Source organism: Rhinolophus hipposideros (genome assembly GCF_964194185.1).
Source record: "Rhinolophus hipposideros genome assembly, chromosome: 5".
NCBI lineage: Eukaryota > Metazoa > Chordata > Mammalia > Chiroptera > Rhinolophidae > Rhinolophus > Rhinolophus hipposideros.
This window is the reverse complement of record NC_138051.1, coordinates 12554130-12569712: the sequence shown is the minus strand read 5'-3', so window position 1 is coordinate 12569712 and position 15583 is coordinate 12554130.

The following is a 15583-nucleotide window of genomic DNA, read 5'->3' as shown; positions in this document are numbered from 1 at the left end:
CAAAAACAATAGTTGTTTTTTTTGTCTGGCTTCTTGCTTTATATTAAAAAGGAAAAATCTGAGATTGGATCCCAGGTGACACAGTAGATAAACACTGTGTTGCCTCCTCTCATAACCACGTTAAAATTACAACTAAATTATAGAATGATCAACTGGGAGAACCATTTGAGTCTGCTGAACAAAAGTTTTATAACTAAGGATATAAAGAAAAAGCCATGTTGAGACTGGTAGGAGGGCCAGAGATGCAGAATGGGCTGGCCTCAAACCTCTCTGGAGCAATTTAGAATCAAGAGTGATATCTTGGTTGTGGCGGTTCTCCCCAGAGAAGTGAGCATCCCCAGCCCCACACCAGGATCCCCAGCCCAGAGTACTGGTACTATAAAGAGGAGCCCCCACATCTGACTGTGGAAAACAGTGAGAAATAACTATCCTTGTGGGATGGCAGGTTGTGTGGGGAACCCAGATGTGCTCCAAAAAGGCCCACACACAGATTCATCCACTTGCAGGCACTCATCCTGGGCTCTGGTGGAAGGACAGTGACTAGGGGGTGTCAGAGACATATGGGGAAAGACTGAGTTATGTTACTTTGGGGTGAAAACAGGAGGGACAGTTGCAATTTTCCTTGTGTGGGGTCTGCTTTCTGTGCAGCCAGCAGGCAGGCAGTCCCTTTCCTGTGTTGAGCTCTCCCCATATTCCAATGGTCAAATTTGAATCTGAATTGGTGAGATGAGCTCCACTCAATCCACCATGGTGACTCTTTGGGGCCCCACCCCACCCTACTCATCCAATTTCTGAGGCATTTTCTCAGTGAGCAGCCATCCCTGCCTGCATTGCACTCTTTATTGGACAACTATCAGGGGTCTGTGGGCCCTAGGTGGATGACAGCTGGCCTTGGTGAGCTCTGAGACTTTTGCTGGTAACTCTAGGCTCAGCACTGGCACCAAATCTGAATCTACATTAACATGGTAAATACAATTTACCTGAACTCGATTCATGAAGCTTTATCAGTGGTTGAACCTTGCAGAAGCCGGCAGGTGGGAGCAGGCTTTAGGTGTCCTGGCTTTTTGTAAAGTTACCCCAGGATGAGTACTGGTGGCAGCCATCCTCAGTTCATAGTGTGGCCTCTCCCACATTCCTTTAGATTAAGCACAGGCAATGACCAACTGTGGATGGCTTTGTATCCTCTACCACTTAGTCGCTGGTCAATCACAGGCAATGGTTGACCTGGGCCTGTACCAGAGGGTCCCAGAACCAGCATACTTGATATTGGCTTCATACCACCACAGAGCACCACTCTATAAGTCCCACAAGCAGCACACACAAAGGACAATCTCAACAGGCACCAGATCCTGCTAGGGCAAATCCCACTCCATGGAGTAAGTTGCCCACATAGAATCCTATAAGCTGAGAATATTGCCAGACCCCAAGCCAGTCAGCCTGAGGGTCAATCCCACTGATGTTTCAATAGCAATTAAAGGCTCAACTATAACAGGAGAGCACACACAACCCACTCATGGTACACTCCTGGAGCACCCAGTACAGATGACCTGGGGGATTGTGCCACTGGGCCCTAAAGGGCACCTACTACATTAAATCACCAGACCAAGACTGGGAGACATAACAGATCTACTTACTATGTAGAACAAACATGAGGCAACAAAGCAATACATTACAAAAAAAAAAGAAAAGAAAAGAAAACAGGAGAAAACTCCAAAAAAAGAACTAAATAAAATGGAAGTAAGCAACCTACCAGATACAAAGTTCAAAGCAATGGCTATAAGGATGCTCATGGACCTTAGAGAGAATTTCAACAAAGAGATAACAAGTGTAACAAAGGATGTAGAAACAATAAAGAAGAACTAGTGAGAAGCGAAGAATACAATAACTAAAATGAAGTATGCACTAGAAGGAATCACCAGCACACTAGGTGAAGCAGAGGCTTAATCAGCAATTTGGAAGACAAGGTAGCAGAATACACCTAATCGGAATAGCAAAACTAAAATTAAAAACAAGGATAGTTTAAGAGAACTCTGGGAAACATCAAGCGTAAAAACGTGCATATCATAGGGGTACCAGAAGGAAAAGAGAGAAAGCAAGGGGTTGAGAACCTCTTTGAAGAAATAATAACAGAAGACTCCCCTAACCTGGTGAAAGAAATAGACATACAAGTCCAGGAAGTGCAGAGTCCCAAACAAGGTGAACCCAAACAAGATCAACCCTAGATACATTTTAATTAAAATGGCAAAGGTTAAAGATAAAGAAAGAATCCTAAAAGCAGCAGGAGAAAAGCAACTAGTTACTTACAAGGGAACTCCCATAAGATTGCAGCTGGTTTCTCAACAGGAACTTTGCAGGCCAGAAGGGTTTGACACGAAATATTCACAGTGATGCAAAGAAAGGACCAAAAACCAAGATTACTATACCCAGCAAGACTAAAATCAAAGGACAGCTAAATAGCTGCCCAGACAAGAAAAAGCTAAAGGTGTTCATCACCACCAGAACAGTATTACAAGAAATGCTAAGGAAACTTGAAGAGGAGGAGGAAGACAAAGAGGAGGAGGAAGAAGAGGAGAATGAGAAGAAGAAAGAGAAGGAGAAGGAGGAAGAAGAAGGAGAAGAAGGAGAAAGAGGAGGAAGAAGAAGGAGGAAGAAGAAGGAAGAAGAAGGAAGAAGAAGAAGAAGAAGAAGAGGAAGAGGAAGAGGAAGAGGAAGAGGAAGAAGAAGAAGAAGAAGAAGAAGAAGAAGAAGAAGAAGAAGAAAGTATGAATAACAAAATGGCAATAACTAAATATCTATTAGCAATTACTTTAAATGTAAATGGAGTAGATGCTCCAAACAAAACACATAGGGTGGCTGAATAGATAAAAAAACAAACCCCTTACATGTGCTGCCTACAAGAGATTCACTTCAGATTGAAAGACACACACAGACTTAGTAAAGGAGTAGGAACAAGATATTTCATGAAATTGAAAATGAAAAAAATATCTGGGATAGCAATACTTGTACCAGACAAAATAAACTTTGAAGCAAAGGATGTAACAAGATAGGACCCAGTAATCCCCCTTCTGGGTATTTATCTGAGGAAACTCAAAATGCTACTTCAAGGGGACAGGTGCATTCACGTGTTCATTGCAGTGCTTTTTACAATGGCCAGGGTGTGGAGGCAGCCAGGGTGTCAGTCAATGGATGAGCAGATGAAGAGAAGGTGATTTTATATATATGTACATATGGAGTTCAGTGATGGAAAAGAATGGATTCTTGCCATCTGTGGTGACATGGTTAGATCTGGAGGGTGTGTTGAGTGGAGTGTGTCAGATAGAGACAAATGCAGTGTGATTTTGCTTATATGTATGTGGAATCTGAAGAACAAAATAAACAAAAGGACAGAGGTTGTCTCATAGATAAGAGAACATTTTAATGGTTTCCAGATGGGAGGGTATTTTGGAGGGTGGGTAAGAGGGGGAGGGATTAAGAAGTATAAATTAGTTGTTACAAAGTAGTCAAGGGAAGGTAAGGTATAGCTTAGGGAATAAAGTCAGTAATATTATATTGAATATGTATAGTGTCAGATGGGTACTAGATCTATTGGGGTGACAGATGGGAGGAGGACTGGGGGCAGTGTGAAAAAGGTGAAGGGATTAAGAAATACAACTTGGTAGTTACAAAATAATAATGGGGATTTGAAATAAAGTATAGGGAATATAGTCAACAATATGGTAATAATTATAGTGCCAGGTGGGTACTAGACTATTCAGGAGGATCACTTCTTTATATCTTCTTTATAGATGTCTAACCATATGCTGTACACCTTGAAGTAATATAAAATAAATGTCAACTGTAATTGAAAATTTTTAAAAAGGGTGGGAAAATGTGAAGGGGACTAAGAGGCCCACATTTCCAGGTATAAAACAAGTGAGTCATGGGAATGTAATGTATAGCATATGGAATATAGTCAATTAATATTTTGATAGTGTGGTACAATGTCAGATGGTTGCTGGATTTATCATAGTGATCACTTCATTGGGAATATAAATATTGAATAACTGTGGTGTACACCTGAAACTAATATATTATTGCATGTTATCTATTTTAATAAAAATCTTGAAAAATAAAAAGTAAGCATCCTTCAAGATGAGTAAGTTTATGCACATGATATTTATAAACATTAGGTAGATTTAACAGACATGTTTAAAGAATCATAATTCACATATCTTCCCAAACCCTTCAACCAAATTGATAAATTGAAGTGATATTTGTTTTCTAATACCCTTTATACTTTAGATTTATTCTCTACAGATAGACAATTGAACGATGGACACTATATTTCTTCACTTAAATTCATATTATATTTAACTCAGTTGTATAGTTTCTGCTATTGAGATGACAAATTATACTACCTTAGAAACAAAATAGGACTAAATAGTAATAGCATTATATTATGCTTTTCTCCATTATATCAGGGATTAAGACACCTATTGTTTCACAAATTATCAATAATGTAATTACAAGTTGAAAAACAGACTGTGGTGATATGTTTCCTCATTACTACCAAACTTAAGGTCATTTTGTTGTGTTAATTTAAGTAAACTTCATCTTCAACATGCTATTTCAAATTTGAGCCCCACTGCACACTTTTGAACTGTAATTTTAATTTTAATGGAAACACCAAAATATATTTTTTTAATTGTAGTTGTGTTATTTTTTTAATTTATTGGGGTGACAATTGTCAGTGAAATTACATAGATTTCAGGTGTACAATTCTGTATTACATCATCTATAAATCCCATTGTGTGTTCACCACCCAGAGTCAGTTCTCCTTCCATCACCATATATTTAAATATTATATCTTATTTAAAATTATATATATTTAAAAAATAGTATTTAGCTTAACAATATGTAACACAATTATAGAGATGGGAATTTAGATATATCTGCATAACTAATGTTCAGGATACACTAGTGTTTACAAGTAAGTGTTCTGCCTGAGTATGAATCTCAGTTCCACATTTATTTTTGTTTATGATGTGCAAAAAATTTTTCTCAGTGTCAGATTGGAACAATATATACAATATGCATGTAAATATACATCTAAGTGGCCATAATTTTAATACAGGAAGCTAGTTCAATTAAGAAAATTTGCAGACTTAGAGTAATAATATTTTAAGATAACTAAAAAAAAAATCAGTTGTTTTAACATTTTTTTTTTTTGAATTATGGTGTTAGCTTTCTATTGCTAGCCAATGATTATAGCCAATGATTCAAAACTTAGTGGTTGAAAACAATAACTGTTTATTACCTTTTATTGTTCTTCTGGGTCATGAATTCTGGAACAGCTTGGCTCATAGTTCTGGCTTGGATTTTTCATGATGTTGCATTGATAGGATAGTTAGGGACAGAGGATTGTCTCAAAGCTTCTTCAGTCAAGTCTGAGCTGGGAAGACTTCAACAGCTGGGAGCTGGAACACATCACACTTTCTTAGGCATCTCTGTCTATCTCTATTTGTTCTGTCTATGTGGTCTCTCCAACATGGCTGCTTCAGAGTAGTCACACATCCTCCACAGATACTCAGGGCTTCAAGGACATGAATCCTAATGGAGAGAGACTTAAAACAAACCAGTTTGCAAATGTCAAACAGCATCAATCCCACTGCATTCCCTTTGTTAAAAGTGAGTCACTTACATGCACCCATATTTCATAAGTGAGAAATTTTTTGTGAAAGCAATGTAAAAAAAAAAAAATGCTGACAAGTTAAAATCACCATTGCCTGTCTTCTGCCCATAAATTTATATTCCTTCCATGTTCAAAATATACTCTCTGCCCCTCAATTGACCACCAAAATTGTTCTTTTATAGCATTAGGCACACACTCAAGTTCCAGTTCCAGGATTTCGTCTTTTAAATTAGGTTCAGGTATAAATTAGGCACCTTAGGTGTCATTCCTTGAGTACAGCAGTTTAAATACAGTTCTTCCCATGAGAGCTTTAATCGAAAGAGACAATTATGCTCTCTACCCCAACCACACAAAAACAGGGTAAGTGCTCTCATCTCTTCTGTTTAAAATGTGTATCTGAGGGGAAACAGAGGTCAAACAGGGGTCACTGAGGTGGTGGAATGCAACATTTTAAAAGAATCTTACAGCACAACTTCCAATTGTTTTTAAAAGTATAATCCAGAAATCAGAATCATATATATTCAGATAAGAAAGGAACTTGAAGATTGCTTGGTCTATTGTTCCTCAAAATTTAGTGCTTGGACCATGTACTTCAGAATAATCTAAGGTACTTACTAATCAAAATAGTTTTCAGCTCAGTTCTAATGAAGCATATCTAATTTGAATCCTGGTTATTTCCTTTTGAGAGACTAAAAGGTGATGACTTTATAAATCATGCAGATACGCTGAATTCAGTTAATGCTTATATTTCATAGATGAAAAAACTGAAGTAGAAAATTAAAGTTTTAACAAGTGAAAATTTTACAAAATAAACATATTAGGGACAAAAACCAAATCATGCTGTTGGGTGATTCTTTTATGACATTTTCTGCAACAGAATAATTTAAATCTCAAGATTTTTGGCATTTTATTGAATTTGAGATGAAGAATTACAAGTAAAGAAATATATTAAAGTGTATGAGGTGAATACATAAACAATTCAGGCAGGAAGACTCATTCAACTTGATTTTGAGCAAATTATATTACACCATCACAATTCATTACTAATTTAAAAAATAAAAATTCATTTTAGTGCTAAAATAAAATATATGTAGATGATAGCAAAGAAAATTATAAAATTATTAAAACAGAAAGTAAAAAGTCAAAAGAACTTACATTTTAAAGTGAATGTAAAAGAAATATAAAACTATACATAATGAAATGCATTATTATATAAAAAATTCTTAGTTCTTAGATGACACAAAGAATATGTTGAAAGGTAGCAACATATTATAGGAATTTTAAAAATGTATTCTATCTGTTCAAAATATTTAATGAGCTAGGCAGTAGGGAAAGGAGAAAAATCAACTTCAGTCTTTCAGAAATATAGATGACAAAAGAGAAACATTAGGAGAAAAATCCCTTTAATGTGCAATTTAGCTGAAAAGTGGAAGGTGTCCTGTCCAGCGCAACACAGGCAGTGAGCTAATGAGAAAGGGTGGCAAAGGGTTAAGAAAGTAAGAAACAGAAATCAAGAAAGTTGTGTAACAAGGGTCAAGAGTCTCATCGCCTCAAAGGACTGAGAGCACTGAATGGGGCCGTCCTGTGGCTTTTATTGATGCACACACAAGAAAGCAACATTGTTTTCTCCAAGGTCTGTGAATTTCACACATAATACTAAGAACCTGATTTGAACTAATTACCCTTGCCTGCAAACAGCTGGACCCTCAATTTCAGGATGTACCTCCCCAAGAGACAAAACCTTTATGCTTAAACTTACTGAAATAGATAGATGAAGAACTGATGTTATTACACCATTGAATCTCTTCCCAAGCAGGTTGTGGGAAAGAATGCAGCCACAAAGGTAGAAGCTCTCCTTAACTGGGAGAAGATGGGGGTCTATGCCCACCTCTATCAACCCCATAGGTTCTGCTGCTTGTCCCCACTCGACTGTGCCTGGCTTGAGTCCCCCCCAACCCCCGTGGGGAATCTTACTCGTCATTGGCTAACCAGCCATCCTCCAGGGCCAAACAGGGAGACGTAAGGTGTAAGCACAAAGGTGAAGCAAAGTCCCTGAAAGGATTAGTCTCATAGACTCTCCTTTTTTTAGGGGCAGGTATGAGGTGACAGTTGGGTAGGCTGCTGCATGACAACAGAAGATGTACTTAACCAGTGCCCAAGTACAGAACAAATGGGACTTAAGGCAACCTACTCTCTCTGGTTACCAAGAATTGGACTCAATAGATTTCCCAGAGTGTAATAAACAAATACACAAAATAAGAACAAAGCAAATCAAAAAAGTGCATAAAAAATCATCCTGAAAATTCAGAGGAAGAACACATTTCTAAGATGATTTATAGGAGAAACTATAAGAATATTTGGAATCTTCAGTATGATGAAAGATGATATAACTTGTAGGGAGAAAGTGCAGCCAATTTATAGGGAGATGAGCCAGATAAGAAGAATGGCAAGAAAAACAAAAGATTTAACTTCATCAGTGTTTACAGCCTCATATGGAGAAATAAAGAACAGAAGCAGGTCTATTGAATGTCAAAACTTGGGTATGTTGGAAGATAAAGACCTTAAAAAAATGAAAAAGAGTTAGCTGATTTGACACAAAATATTTGAACACATGTTCAAAGGATTATTGGTTCTTTGAAGAAAGTAAGAAAGTAAAAGCTGCACCATTGAAACAGAATCTATACTTCAGAGTGTGCTTGAAATAAGACTGAATTAAACACAAATGGTGTATATCGATTAAATTATTAAAACATATTTACATTTACATGCAATGAGGTAATTTTCTTGCAATTGCAGGATAAAGAAAAACCATATATGCCTCCAGTATTTTTTAAAGACATTTTTAGAAAGCACCTCAAAACATGCTGTCCTTAAATAAACTCTGAGAAAACTTGAAGAACAGAAAATATATAGTAAAAATACCTAAAATTTTTCATTCATAAATTTTAAACCTAGCTAATTTGCTGATCTTTAGACAGTCATAAACACCTCTTTACTTACACAAGGTTCTAACAGCACATTTTTCAATTGAAAAGATAATTCATGTATCTATAATGAAATATTTTGAAAAGATACATGAAGATGTACTATGACAAAGGAACATTTAAAAAAGAGTTCAAGCATTCATAGGAAAGGCATGACACATAATTCCCAACAGTTAAAACAGAAAGAAGGGCTCAATAATTCTTATAAACTTCATTGAAAATATAATTAGTTATAAACTATATTCCTCTAAACTGTGCATAATGTAAGAATGTGTGTAGAGGACATTTTTATTAAGAGAGCAGTGAGAGATAATGGTAGAGACGGAGAAGGGAGTAGGTCATGGGATAGTGTAAGAGGATAGATTTTATTCGGAGAGTAATAATTAATCCCTGGAAGGCTTCAAGCAAGGAAGAAACATGATCAGATATATATTCTCGGAAGGTAATCGAAGATGAAATACAAATTGATAGTAGTAGAGGAAGATTGAATCCTGAGTGTCCATTGAACCCTGAGGTTTACTTCAAGAATCCAGAAAAAGAAGATGGGCAAGAACAGTGAAAATAAAGACAAGTAAGAAGATCTAAGAAATATTTACAAGATACACTCAAACCGTTCTGTGCTTGTTTGAATATTTACTTCAGTATATGAAGGTATCCCGGCTGCTTTATATTCAGTGAAGATCTGTGAAATTATTAACAATGCCATCCGAAGCAATGGATCTTCAAAGAGTTATTTATTACTGCTAAAAGAAAATGTACAGAATAATACTGCCTTAATTTTAGTTTTGCACATAAGACCACAATCCTTTCCAAATTTCACCTGGTGACAAACAAATATCCAGGCAGGTTTTCTTTGCAATTAAGTTAGCTGAAGTAGTCTTTTCCTAACTCAAATCTGCTTTTTCTTTTTTTTTTTTTTTTTTTTTGTAGTTTGTTACTTGTGTGTTTTGTTTGAAAATAAGATTTAATTTGGTAACCTCAGGTACTTTAATTAAGTGTTTGAATTTAGAATATCAGAGATAAGGTGTAAAGTGTGCTAAGTGTTGTGAAAGGGAACTGGCATACCTGTTTGTGTAAAAGAGGGTCACTATTCTGCTATAGTAATAGCAAAAACCTTGGTATCAATTATAAATCGCAAAAACCATAAATGGGTTTTATAAGCAAAATGTAGTCTAGGAATATACAGCTAGCTAATGTAGTTAAAACCCATAGTGCTCGCCTGAGTAATTTTATCAAAATAGACTAGAATAAAATTTTTCAAGATTATGAAGTTGTTATCAGGAATGACGTTGTACCTCAGTTCATATCTTCTTGAAGGAAAGAATTCAGTCAAGAGACAGAGTTTGTGCAGCAAAGGGCAGCAAGAAGTTTATTAGTAAAAGCGAGTAGACTCTGCGACATAGAGAGGGCTGACCCTAGAGAAGGAAGCAGTCAGAGAACTATTCCAAAAGACAAGTACTTTACACGTTTCTTTTGTGTCATGTTTGCTCTTGTCCGGTTGCCTAAAACAAGTCACTAAGCCAAGCCAGATCAATTTGGAAGAATACTATGAAAGGACATAAGTGAAGGGAGAAGAAAAAAAAAATTGTACTTATATTTTATAATTTATCACACCTATCAACGTAACATGGGGGCTAGAAAAATGTTTCAGTAGATTTGATCTTAGGGCCTTGATGGTGGGATTTAGGGATTATTTTACAAAGATTATAGACTTAGTTTCAGTTTGTTATAGATGCTATAACAAGAATCCCAGACTGGGTGGCTTATAAACAACAGAAATTTATTTTTCATGGTTCTGGAAGAGGCTTGATTCACTGTCTGGTGAGAGCCTGCTTTCTGATTTATAGACATCTGTATTTCTACTGCATTCTCACATGGCAGAAGGACCTAGGGAGCTCCATGGTATCTGTTTTAGAAGGGCACAAATCCTATTCATGAGGGCTCCACCCTCATGATTTAAGCACCTTCCAAAGGCCCACCTCCTTGGGAGTTAGATTTTAACATACAAATTTTGGAGTGATAAAACAATTTAGTCCATAGCAGACCCCCACCAATCAAGACAATCAGGAACACACCTAATATATCATGGAGCATCTCAAAGGAGTGTCAGGAGATCTGGGCTTGTGTTAAGTGATGTTGGTGAAAGATTTAAGGAACGTGGATTTGCTTTAGGTTAAATAGGATCAGAAAGAATTGTCAATGCTCCTGTTTTTGTGTAGGGTGGGTTGACACAGGCCTGAAACTGAATTTGGTAAAGAAGCTAGGCAAGAAAGATACATGATCAATTTTGTGTTTTTTACCATGTTCTTTTGTCTGAGGTTAGACATGATTTCTGATGTGTCTTGTTTTTGTCTCTCTCCTTCATGACTACGGAATGAACTCTTTGGATATTGGTGTTCAGCAAAAGTATTTCTGTTCATCAGGAGAGCACCATGTCCTCTCTTAGTGCTAGATCAGTTGTCAACTGATAGTCATGGAGTTGTTTTTATTTCTTCTTCTTTCTCAAGTACAAACAAACAACACCCAAGATGGGGCTGCAGAATATGTGAGTGGATATGTGTGTGAATTGAAATCTGACACCACATGAATAAATGTTAAATGTCTTAGCAGTTTCTCACTGAGCAAGTCCATGAGTTCAGTTCTCCCCCAATCAAGACATTCCTGAAGCAGGTGGGTTCAATACAACATTTTGTCTTCACTGTTGGGCTTTCTCTGCTACAAATAATACTTAATGTACAATTATAAAATATTCAAATAATGATAAAAAATCCAACTGAAAAAACATATTTGAGTAATAATATAGCTTCTTGGCTTGAATTGCTTTAGCATTTGAATCAGAGCAACAAGAAAGAATTCACAATCGAACATTTTAATTTTGCCACATCATTATTATAAGACCTCCCTGTTGCAAAAGAGTTTCCAAATAGGTCCAGAAATGCATATTGTGGCATACAGTTTGTTTCAATGATACTTTTTTTTTCTCACATGCATATACATCTATGTGAAAATTTCATGGAAAATAGAGGGTTTTTTTTGTTTTTTGTTTTTTTTTCCTGCTAGTGGTTGGATCCAGAAAGTTATTATAATCTTATTTTTAATAGCAACTATCTCAAAAAAATGATTCTACAGAAAACATTTCAAGGAAAGCATCAAAAAGATTAAGGTGAAGGGAATGTTTTATAATCTGATTAAACTTAATTTGAATGAGCACATATGTAGGCTAATGAAATAATTACCCAAATGAACTGATTCAATGGGAGCAGTAACCTAGGCTCAGACATGAATATAAAAACAAAAACAAAAACAGAGAGACCAAGAAGGCAGGACTTCCTACCTCATATGTGATGGATTTTGTAGGAATTTTGTTTGGATCTCAGAGGACAGGGCACTGGAGCTGACAATTGTGTCATGCCTCTGAGGTCCCTTGGGGCTTGTGTTTTAAATAACTCAGGTTGAGTTATGTAATTATGTAATTATTGCCCTAGCATTGAGCCAGGAAAACATTTGTATCATGACTGACAAACTTCAGATACCTGCTGATGGAGAATATCAATTAACCCAGGTCAAGCTGTTCATACCTCATGAAACATCATTGCAGTCTGAGGGAGCTGTAGAAAGTGTGTTTGGAATCAACATTAAAGGCTATGCAGGATACATAATTAGAAATTAAATGTTTCAGAGGAAAAGCCCTGCATGTGTAGTGTCTTGTAATCAATGTCATGTGATTAAGATCAAGTGATTCTCTCATAATGTAATATGTGTCAGGGCATGGAGAAAATAAGGTGGTAAACTAAACAAAGAATTTTTTTGGGGAAAAATAAATGGAGTCTCCAAAAACGGGAAAAGGCGTCAGTGACACATATACTTGGACTGAATAGGTCCTCCAGCTGTCAAAGTGTATAAACTCAAGGGCCTATCCTCATTCTGCGAAAAAGTTTGGAGCAGCTGGTGGAAACCATTTGCTACCAACTGTCAATATGGTCTTCGGACAGGGCAATGCATCAGAAAGTAGACTGATAATTTCCTCATCAAGGAAACATTCAAGAATAATAAATCCTACTGTAGAACTGAAGACAGGCTGCTAGACTTTTCCTAGTCTTCATGTTTAGAAGTCATCTTATATATAGCCTGAAACCTTAAAACGTCTCTTTCCCTGTGACTAACTCAACAACGAACAGGTATTTGGTAAAATAGAAGGTGCCTGGGCCTGATCTGTAGGAAGAGCTCTGCCTGGTGTACTGTGTGACCAGAGACTTTTACAAATATAAATGTGCTACTGTAAATCCCCCCAAAAAGAAGAGGCTCAGTTGCGGCACGTGCGTATGTGGAGTGGATTCTGTGAAATTTTCCAGGAGAATAATGTGACATGCCTACAAGTACTGGCTTCTCCCTTTCAGTAAAGTGAACTGAGAAGTGAATAGTACCTATAGGGAAAGATGAATGTTCCTCAACATTCTTGTAAGTTCTTAATAAGAATAGCAAAGTCTCCCTGAGAGATCCACTCAGTCTCGAAGTGCCTTAGGAATTGGGAAGGCTGGGGACTTGAAGTTTGGGTTTGGTGCTGTTTTCATTCCCAGGTAGAACTCATCGTGGATAGTAGTCCAGGAGCAGGCAATTGATTCTACCCACTAATTCACCACCTGTGAGCAATACTTATTCATAAACTATTAAACTGTATGCTCCTGGAAAATCTAACACATGGTACTTTGGTACTTAAAAATGAATATTATTTTCCAAACTGCTTATATAATGAGATTGTGGCTCTCGGCACAGATTTGTTGTGGCTCTGGTTGTAACATTTTGTGAAGTTAAAGGACATGATCATTAGAAAACATTTATCACAATGGCTGGCATATGGTAAATAACCAATATAAGCAATTTATTTTTATTAGTGAAAATACTGGTAATACTTATTTTAAGTATTTAACCTATTACAGATGTACATTTTTAGCCCATAAGTCTCTTGTTGCAACCAAGTGTATGAAGCTGTTGTGTGAAAGCTTTGAAACGTATAATTTATGTGGCCATGTCTATTATTGAGAGTGAGAAATTTCCTGAATTTGCCCACTTTGGACCTTCAGATTCTCATGAAAGTCTTATTGTCCACATGAGAAGGATTCCTGAATACATACACACAGTGCTGTGCCTCCTACGCTTCCAGCCACAGTGGAAGAAATGCCTGCCTTTACTACACCATATGTAATTCCACAAGTCAGTTCCCCCCGTCAGTTCTCCTGACCGTCCTATAGCTCTTTTGTCAATATACTTGGCCCATTGCCTGAGCAGTGATATCAACATGTGTGTCAGTATACTTGGATATTAAGTAAGTAAAACAAAATTTTTGAAACTCAAATGAATAGAAGTAATAAGAACTCTGATTCCTTACTAAAAAAAAAAAAAGAAAAAGAAAAAGGAAGGAAGGAAGGAAGAAAGGAAGTTTTGTTCTGATTTTTGCCTTTTTTTTAAAAGGGGTAAAACAAGGAATGTGGAAGGAAATGAAAGATGAAAAAAATAGAGATGGTATGAAATGACCAGAATTATAATGACCAGAATTATGAGAAAAAGAAAAAGAGGGTTAGACATGGCAGGTAACTACTACCTCAAACATGGATTTTTATGTAACATATCCAAAGGAGTTGAGGATAATTTTGCATGTGATTTTCTGTAACACAAGTGTGGGTGGGTTCATTATTTTTCTGTTTGTTCTTTCAAGAACATAATGAAGATTTGATCTTTCTACCTCTCAAGTATAGTTCCCTCTGGTAGCTGTCATAGGTGAGGTGAGGCATTTCTGCTGCCACTCAAAGTCATTGTAGATTCTAGATCACAGTTCACTTAAGGGGACAATGCCCCCACCTCTGAAGAAAATAAACTAAAAGGATCTTCTAGCTACCATTTCCCTTTGGAAAAATACAAATACAAATGGGTGATATACACATATGAAAAATATATAATAAAAGTGTAGGTCCTACAGTAATACCTGAAGAAAAATCCAAGTTAGGAAGAACAGGTTGAAGTTTTCACAAAATCAAACTTTGTATTGTTCTGCATAAGGGAAGATAGTCCAAAACCTAATGCCCCCCCAGAGGTATGTGTATCTATAAATATCATTTCTATTCCTTACCTCATTCTGCTTTCCAAATGGTCACCTCAGTATCTCTCTCTCTCTCTCTCTCTCTCTCTCTCTCTCTCTCTCTCTCTCTCTCTCTCTCTCTCTCTTTCTCTCTCTCTCTCTCTCTTCGCCTCTCCCCCCCCCTCGCCCCATGCACACACACGTCCCTCTCTTACTCTTTGGTAAATCATCCCTATTCACAGGAGAAAGTGATTCCTTCAAAAATTCTCATTCTCACCTAACATCAGATGTCTCATTCAGAAGCATATGGGTGTTTGTACTTGTAAAGATGTAAAAGCTCAAGGTGCCTTATGAATATTAATCAATAAAGATGAACTAAATTATTTTCTAAAGATTCGTTGAGTTATACATCAGCTGGCTTCCTTCCATGGTAGGTAGTCTACTAAGGTAGTATTTCTGTCCAAAACATTATTATCTCTCTGTGGCAACAACCTAATGGCATATTGAAGAAAAAATAGTTCCTCTATTTGGGAGAATTTGGCCTTGCCTTTTAAACACAACAGTATCCCATTATTGTCCTGAGGAACATTCGTCTTTGTTCTGCTCTGCTTATGGCCTCCACCACAAAGAAATTGCAATAATTGCTGTTCTTTTAGTTTATTGAGGAAAGAGGAGAGGCTCCAATTCCAGGTTTTTCCTTTGAGTGGGAGCCTTGTAGGAGGTGCCAGTGCTTTTCTTGGCAACAGACTTGTTTTTGGCATAATGGAAAAAAAAAAAAAAGAAAGAAAAGGTTCAGGATCATTTGTATCCTTGTTGGAATTACTCACTCCAATTTCTAATACCAACGTGTAAAAA